At 36.1% G+C, this 9,437-nt stretch overlaps 1 pseudogene; it reads right to left on the reverse strand.

Annotated features, from left to right (window-relative positions):
* Positions 1-327: 327 nt before the first annotated feature.
* On the reverse strand, positions 328-446 carry LOC120592030 (uncharacterized; annotated as a pseudogene).
* Between the last annotated feature and the right edge of the window lie 8,991 nt (positions 447-9,437).

A 9,437-nucleotide genomic window follows, 5' to 3' on the forward strand; every position in this document is an offset into this window, starting at 1 on the left:
TTTATTTTATGGGTAATATCATTAACAGTGTTGTATTATTGTACTTTAATTTCCAACTGCTACTCTAATGCTATCTTCCTTTTTTAGATTCATTTTGATTTTGCTGGAGAATTTCTTCAAAAATTTCTCATGTAGGAAGATAGACTTTTTAAATATCCCTATGTCTAAAGGTATCTTTATTTTGCCTTAGTATTTGATTGATGCCTTAGTAAGTATAGAATTTTAGGTTCTAACACTTTCTCTTTGATCTTTGAAGACATTACTCCAGTGTTTTCCAGCATTTGGTAATGAGAAATCTGAAATCAGTCTGATTTTTTTTTTTTTTAACATCTACAGTACCTGGTCTTCCTAGGTGGTCTCCCATCCAAGTACTAACCGGGCCCGATCCTGCTTAGCTTCCAAGATCAGACAAGATCTTGCACGGTCAGAGTGGCATTGCTGTAGACTGAAATCAGTCTGATTTGGATACTCTGCAAGCATTGAAACTGGAGGGCAACGGAATCCAGGGCTCGTGCTGCCTGTGTCACTCAGCCAATAGACTGACACAGGAACTGGGATATTTAGAACAAGAATTTATTGTTAGAGCACCAGTGAGCTGAGAAGGCAGCCTGTTAACACCTTCAAAACTGCCTTGCCTTCTCAGTTGGCTTAGGATATTTAAGAGAAAATCTGGGCATTATTCCAGGAGCTATGTGACGGTTCCCGGGGGTGGGGGTGGGGGTGGGGATCTGTCATGCTTCATGGAGCCATTCTGCTGGCAATGTTGTCCTTCGGTGGCATTAGCAACCCAGGAACAAAGACAGAAGTAGTCTGGAAAGAACGCTAAACCAGAAGGATTGTGATCAGTAAGCATAAGGACATTAATCATAAGTTTCAGGGCAAATTTCTATGACAGGGGATGTCCCAAGCTCTGGGTAAAGCCACTGGGGACAATCTATTGTTCATCTTTCGGGCAAGGAAAAGTGAAGCCGGGAACGCTGTACGGACTCTACCACTAGGGTCCCAACCCAGACTTTCTTCATTATGGCTTTCCACCTCCCTCTTTGGAAGATTTTTGGATTTCTAAAATTTCATCAGAATATATGGCCTTTCTAATTTTCCCTGCTTGATATTTGGTGAGTCGTATTTTTCTTATTAGAGGACGTTGTCTATTATTTCTCTTCTTTCTTGTCTTTGTTCTCTTCTTTACACTGAGCTATCCTTCATCTGCTCTTTTTGATTTCTATTCTAGGAGGCTTCCTCCACTTCGTCCTCCCAATTACTCAGACTTTAGCCAATCCACTTTACCATTCTCTAATCCATTACATTATTTCGGCAATCTCTCTTTCAGTTGTCTGGTTAATCTTTCATTGCAGACTGTTTTGTCTGATAGATGAACCATCCTCTGAGTACAATTGTCCCCGCTTATTCATGAAGATATGTTCTAGTGGGTGCCTGAAACCTCAGATGGTTCTGAACCCTACATATACGACATTTTTTCCTACACATACATACTTATGATAAAGTTTAATTTATACATTAGGCACATTAAGAGATTAACAACAATACCTAATAATAAAATTGAGCAATTATAATATACTGTAATAAAAGTTATGTGAATGTGGTCTGTCTTTAGATATCTTATTGTACTCTACTCACTCTTTTTGTGATGTGAGATGCTAAAATATCTGTGTGATGAGAAGAAGCGAAGTGAATGACATTGTGGGTATTGCGATGTAACCTTAGGCTGCTATCGACCTTCTGACTATTTACATCAGGAGGATTATCTGCTTCCAGTGGTCCTGGATCATCAAACCATGACATTGGCCACAGGTAACTGAAACCAAGGAAAGTGAAACAGTGGACAAGGGGGGACTACTGTATACTAATCAGGACTATTTGAAATTCTCTTCTGTTTCTAGAGTTATCTATGTCTCCTATGAGGTCTGTTATTCATTTTGTTCATCTTGGTCCTTCTCTATACTGCTGCTGCCTTTCCTCCTATTTGGTTAGTCTAAGCTGCAGTGGGTGTGAGTTTTTATAAGTAGTGATATTCTGTCCTCCAGCATGCCTTCCAGCATGCCTCATTAAAAGATGTGTGGGTGAGGAGCCAGCAGGCAGGCTGGGGAACCCCATAATCACTCAATTAAAAGGGGGCGTACTTTAGAACAGGTTTAGTGTGTTTCTCTCCAGGCAGAGCTGGTTTTTCCTCCTCCCCACCCACAGCTGCAGTGGAGTTCTGAAGTCAGCTCAGGCTCTGCTCTCCCTTGCCCAAACATTTCACAGGGCGCCCTCCTTAGGCCACCTACCCACATTTTTTAGAGAATTGTTCACCAGTTTTGTACTAAGGGCAAAAGACTTGTGACAGGGCCTAATGCTTTACAATGTGTTCTATAAATATTTGTTGAATGAATAAATAATGGAAGACAAAGGAGTAGGAGACCAATGTCTCTGCAATTCCAGGCATGCTTCTTTAATGAATTACCCTGCAGATTGCTTACAGCTCACTTGCTCCTATAATTCCATAATTCAATGAAACCTTAGGAGAGAAAGTAGATGCTTATACTCAGTCAACCATATTAAACAAGAAGTATATCTGAAAGCACAGCTATTAAAAATTGTATTTTAAAATATTTATTGAGCCTTCATAAGATGGAAAGTAGAAAAAATTAGTATAAATTTTTCTATTTATTATATATTTATATTGTATTTGGAAGTTAGGAAAATGATATGTTAATTGAATACTTACTCAAAAATTAGTGGAAAATGAGTTAGAGATTTTCTGCCTATGTTTTTAAAAGAATTACAAAAATTTAATATAGTACCCACTTAATAAATTTTTATTGAAGAAAATGAGTGATCATGAATAGCAAATGAAATTTCAGGACTCCTGAAAGAAATACAGTTTCATTAGTTGAATGTAAAATTCACTTGAAATAAATCTAGCTTTTAAAGAAAAAGGAAGTATAAAGAATATTAAATGAAAAAAGAAGTTGCAGCATAGTTTTATATACACATTATACTCAGATTAAAAATGTGTATATATGTGTATATATGTTTATGTGTGTAAATATCTATACATGTGTGTATATATGTGTATATATATGTGTGTGTACACCCATATATATACAGGTATATACATATATAAACATATAGAAGTTTTAGAATTAATACAATGGTGATTGAGAAGCACTAACATCATGACATTTATTCCAAGTAAGACATTTATTATATATAATATATGTTTAATTTGAAAAATACATACTGGGGGACTTGTAGTTTTACTTCTGATATGTAAAGAGTTTGGAAGTTGTCATCTATAAGAAAAAAGCTGAACTGAAGATCAATGACTTTAATGACTTCTTGGAGCCATCAGAGAATTTAGATTGCAGGAAAAACTGTCACCTCAGAGCCTGGAGAGATAAAAGAACACAGAGAATCACAGACAAGATCAGCTTGCCTGGAACAGAAGCAGCTGGAGCTGTAAACTGGTAGGAAAACAAAAATGGTAACTGATAAATTGCAAGTCTGGGTATGAACTACTTAGAGGCTATAGCTTTAACCTGCAGGAACCCTACTAGGTTCTCTTTAGGAAGAGCCAAGAAGAAACACTGGTTTCCCACAGGGGAAGGGGAAAAGTAACAATTCTGAAATGTGCCCAGAGTGTTCTCCATAACAAAGGCCTATTTGGCAGGGAAGAAATACTTTACCAGAGCCTTATCTGCCTTGGGGGAAGGAAAATTACACAAATCCAGCCCCCTCCAGCTTTCTTTGCTCACCTAAGAGGGGGAAAAAAATGCTGAGAAACACGTGTGAAAGTCACAGCCCAGGGACATAGGCCAACTAAAAGGCTGAGATTTGATCATAGGCTTATAGAACATTTCCCCAGTCCTTTACCACATCAACAGGGCTACAGTACAACAGTGAATTACAGCTGAAAGAGCTGCAAGATACGGATTCTATTTAAAGAGTTTTTAGGGCATCACAAAGACAGAGGAGACAAAAACAAGGACATTAGAGGGAATAAACACCTCTGATACATACAACTACAGCAAATATGAAACACAGTCAAACTCCTATCCAGATTAACACAAAACATCTCACTGAACACCTACTTATCTTAGTTGCTTCACCCAATACATGATGTCTGGCTTTCAACAAAAATTTACAAGATATACTAAGTTTTAAGGTAAGAAAAAACGGTCTGAAGAGACAAAACAAGCATCAGAACCAGATCGATATAGCAGATTTTGGAATTTAAAATAACTATGATTACTGTTAAAGATTCTAATGGAAAAAGTAGAAAACATGCAAGAACAGACAGATAATGTAAACAGGTGAAAACACTAAGAAAGAATAAAAAAGAAATGCTAGAAAAAAACTCACTATAGCACAAACAAAGAATGCTTTTTGATGGGCTTGTCAATAGACTGAACACAACCAAGGAAAGAATCAGTGAGCTTGGAGATATGTTAATAGAAACTTCCCAATAAGAATGAAAAGAGAAAATGTAGTGAAAAAAACATATTTGCAATTAGAATACCAGAAAAAAGAACAGAGCAGAAGAAATACTTGAAGTAATGATGGCCAACAGTGTTCCAAACAGCAGATGCCAAACCACAGACCCAGGAAACTCAGAGAACACCAAGTAGGATAAATATCATTAAAAAAGACACCTAAGTATTTATGTTCAAACTGTAGAAAACCAAAGACAAATAGAAAATCCCGAAAAGGGCCACAGGGAAAAAACACCTTACCTATAGAGGAACAAAGATAAGAATTACATTGGTCTTCACATCAGAATTCATGAAAGCAATACTTAAAGTGTTGAAAAAGAAAACCCCACCAACTTAGAATTTATATGCAGTGAAATCATCCTTCAAAAATGAAAGAAAAATAAAGACTTTCTCAGGGAAACAAAATCAGAATTCATTGCCAGCAGACTTGTCTTACAAGAACTGTTAAAGGAAGTTACTCAGAAAGAAAAAATTTATACACGTCAGAAACACAAGTGTATGTAAAGAAAGGAACATTGGTGATGGAATAAATTAATGTGAAATATAACCTTTTACATTTCTTATTGTTAATTGATCTAATAGATAACTCTTTGTTCAAAGTAATAATAGTAACAGTAAATTGGGTGATTATAGTGTATGGAAAAGTGAAATGAATGAAAGCAATGTTATATGGGACAGTACAAAAGTATTAGGGATACACTATTATATAGTACCTGCACCATCCATGAAGGACCATCCAGGTACTACCCATGAAGCAGCATAGCGTTATTTGAAAGTGGATCTTGATTAGTTATATCATATTCATGTATATTGTAAATTTTAGGATAATCACTAAAATTTTTTTAAAAGAAATAAAATATCGATATATTAAGAGAAGAGAGAAACCAGAATTATATACAATGCTCAATTAAAACCATAGGAGGCAAAAAGGGGAGAAAAAAAGGAACTAAGAACAAGTGTCATAAATAGAAAACAAGTCTATAGCCATGCTACCCTGAACAAGCCTGATCCTGATCCTGTCTGATCTCAGAAGCTAAGCAGGATTGGGCCTGGTTAGTACTTGGATGGGAGATCACCTAGGAAGACTAGGTGTTGAAGGAGTAAAAAATAAAAAAAAAAAAAGAAAAAGAAAAAAAAGAAAACAAATAGCTATTAATCTTATTATATCAATAATCAATTTAAATGTAACTGATCTAATATACTAATTAAAAAACAGATTCTGTCAGCATGGATCTAAGAAACAAGATCCAATTATATGTTGTCGGAAAAAAACCCACTTTAAATATAAAGACATAGGTTAAAAGTAAAATGATGGAAAAAGGTATATTTTGCTAACACTAATGAAAAGAAACCTGGAGTAGCTATATTAATTTCAGACAAAGCAGACTTTAGAGGAAGGAAAATGATCAGCAATAAAGAGGGTCATAATGTAATGATAAAGGGGTCAATTCTTCAACAAGACATAAGTCTTAAACATTTATCCACCTAACAAGAGTGTGTCAAAATATGTGAGATAAAACTGACAGAAATGCAAGGAGAAATAGACGAATCCACTATTATTGTTGAAGATTTCAATACTCCTCTTTCAGTAATGAATAGAGTCCAGAAGGCAGAACATCAGTAAGGATATAGTTGACCTGAATGACGCCATCACTCAACTTGGTCTGACTGACATTTACAGAATATTTCATTCAACAGAACATTTTTCTCAAGCTCACATGGAAAATTCACTAAGATAAACCACATTCTGAGCCATAAAACACACTTGAAGGAATTTAAAAAAAAAGAAAAAAGAAATCATAAAAAATTTGTTCTCAGACCACAAGGAAATCAATAAACATCAGCAACAGAAAGAAAGCTGGAAAACCCCAAAATATTTGAAGATTAAATAAGATTCTCTAAATAACATATTGGTTAAAGAAGAAGTCACAAGAAAAATGTAAAAATATTTTGAACTAAATGAAAGTGAAAAACTACTACCAAAATTTGTGAGATGTAGCAAAATCGGTAATTAGCAGAAAATTTATAACATTAAATACATATTTTAGAAAAGAAGAAAGATCTAAAATCAATAATCTAAGCTTCTGTCTTACAAAAGAAAGAAGAGCAATTTATGCCTAAAGCAAGCAAAGAAGTTTTAAAATTAAAAATTAGAGCAGAAATCAGTGAAACTGAAAATATGAAAACAATTGAGAAAAGCAATGAAACTCAAAGCTGATTCTTAGAAAAACATGTAAGAAAATCCTTTAGAAAATAATGAGCTATAAGAGAAAATCATTTTATTTTTTGCTTTAACATTTAATTTTGCCATTAATATTTTATTGAACTATAAATGGATATTTTCCAGTTTTGTAAGGATAGCTGGTCAGTGGAGTTATGTAGTTATACCTTTATAATTATCTATCTTTGCTAAGCCTAAAATTACAAAACTGCACATCTAAGGAGAAATATCTTCTATTCAAGTCTTGTTACAAACTTTTCATTCAAAGTTTTGTAAAAAAACAACTATGTCTACAATCTTGACTATCCGCTTTATGAATTCCCCATTTTCTGATTTATTTACCAGAGTTTTATTATGCTGCCAGACTCCCCTTTCCCAGCATGCTTTTGGACTGTTTTTCTCCGGCTATCAGTTGGTATATGCACAGGAAGGAATGGACAAACTAATTTCAGGAGCTCCTCCAGGGCAAGGCTTGCTTAAAGATATCCACACAGTGCTTTCCATATCCTAGGAATGCAATAAATGTTTGATGCATCTTTTTTTCTATAAAAAAGCTAATTAGAGATATTCTCTGTGCTGTAAACTATCTAATTTTGGATTTTCACTTTTTGGAGTTATCTACATCATAATTTCCTCCTAATCAGTGCACAGGAGCTTGGCCCTAAGCCAGGATGGCCCAGGAAAGATAGATTTTAGCTTCACTTTATTAGACACATATTATTAGGATTAACTAAGGGTTAAAAGGATCAATTAAGAGGTATCATCTTCCCGAAGGGTTAAGTTAATAGAAGGTCACTTCTTCTAATGAAGTGAAGCTGCGTCCTCTAGACCAAGGTTCTTGTTAGAGAAACGCATTTGTCTTGGTCGAACCAGGTAATTAGATCTTAAACGTTAAAAATTATTTTTGTAAACAGCAAGAGAGAAACATAGAAACGGGACGAATGTGGCCATGAAAGCGCAACCATGGGTGGGTGGGCGGACTGCAGAGAGTAATGGGGTGTGTGCTATTTGCTATTTGTGTGACAGTGCTCAGAGGCTGCAGGTGGAGCTGATCTGAGCTGAAACGAAAATGCTCCCAGGTGCCTTTCATCCTGAAAAGTTAAGGCTGAGAAATTCTTGCACTTGGTATCCTTGAGCCCTTCTAATGCAGGACAGGGCAAATTTCCCCAAGAGACGGGAAGACCAAGCCCTGCACTGAGAGAAGGGGATCCTCCGGTGGAGAGTGACGAAAGAATTCAACACACACGCCAAAGTTAAAGTCAAAAGGAAAGTTTATTAGAAAAGGGGTAGCTCTCCACAGAGAGTGAGAGGGACAGTGATAGAGACAGTGCAAGAAACAGAGAAAAGGCACTGAGAGGGACCCTGAGTGTTCAGGGAATTCAGTTTATATGTCATTCTGTAGTTCCCATTTTCTTTGATATGGACATTTAGTGAGGAAGGGGAAGAATATGTAGAGCGAAAGGCCTGCCGGCAGTTCCCAGCCTTTAATTCTTAGGTTCCCCATTTTAGCCTTGACTCTTGGTTCCTCCTTCACAGATGTGGGGAATGGGCTGTTAGCAATCCCGGCAGAAATCTTTCTTTGGTCTGAGGTGTCCTCTTGGCCTGCCTGCAGGGCTGATCAGCACACTGCAGTCTCTGAATGTGGTTTGATTTAACACTTTAATTCTCTTGCCTCCTCCCTACATTACTTCCAGTCATGAAAATCCATTTTGGGGTTATTGTGGACTCCTAGTTTACAAACAAAATCTCAATGAAGAATATCTCCTGCAGCCTTTAAAACTCAGCCCTCCATTTCGGGAGTTTGTTTGTTTGTTTGTTTGTTTTTAATTTCTTGTTCCATTCTGATCAACTAAAGGAAATAAAAATTAAGGTGTCCGCCTCTCACAAATGGTGACCTCCAGGTCGGAGGGCAGGCTGAGTGCCAACCTGGCTGCTGTCCTGTTGCCACGGAGCTGCTGACAGCCATAGGTCTCAGACTGGGGCTAGAACACTTTGCCAAGGGCCAGCTATGGCACCAACTTGCCTGCCTGCCTGCCACAGAGGGACACAGAGCCAGGACTCTCGTGTTTTTAATGGAGTCAAATCCACATGGTTTGTATATTTTTTTCCTTTAATTTGAGGCATTTTGTTTTTTTCTGAGAACATAATGTGAAACACTACAGAGCCAATAATCAAAAAAGTGTACCTGCAAATGCTGTATAGTTTTATATATTCACAATGTACTTTTGTTGCCTTCTAGATAATTTATTTTGCAACACATTACTGCAGTTGTAAATAACTTATGTACTGTAACATGACTTCAGTTCTATGTAAATAAATTAATTAAAAAAACAACTCAGCTCTCAAGAAAGTGCAAAGACAATTCGCAGAATGGGAGAAAATATTTGCCAATTATGTATCTGATAATGCATCTAGAAAATATAAGGAATTCTTACAACTTGACAAAACAAAAAGACAAATTACCCAATTTAAACATCAGCCAAGGATCTGAATAGACATTCTCAAAAAAAACCATAGAATGGCCAATAAGCACACAAAAAGATGTTCAACATAATTAGTTATTAGGGAAATATAGGTCAAAACCACAATGAGTATATCAACTATAGTTAAAAATAAATTTAAAAAAACTAAAAAAAACCCCCAAAACCCCACCCCATGAGCTACAACTTACCAACTGCTAGAATGGCTATAATCAAAGAGAGATAATAGTATTGGTGACA

This window comes from Pteropus medius, unplaced genomic scaffold (genome assembly GCF_902729225.1).
Source record: "Pteropus medius unplaced genomic scaffold, Ma_sr-lr_union100, whole genome shotgun sequence".
NCBI lineage: Eukaryota > Metazoa > Chordata > Mammalia > Chiroptera > Pteropodidae > Pteropus > Pteropus medius.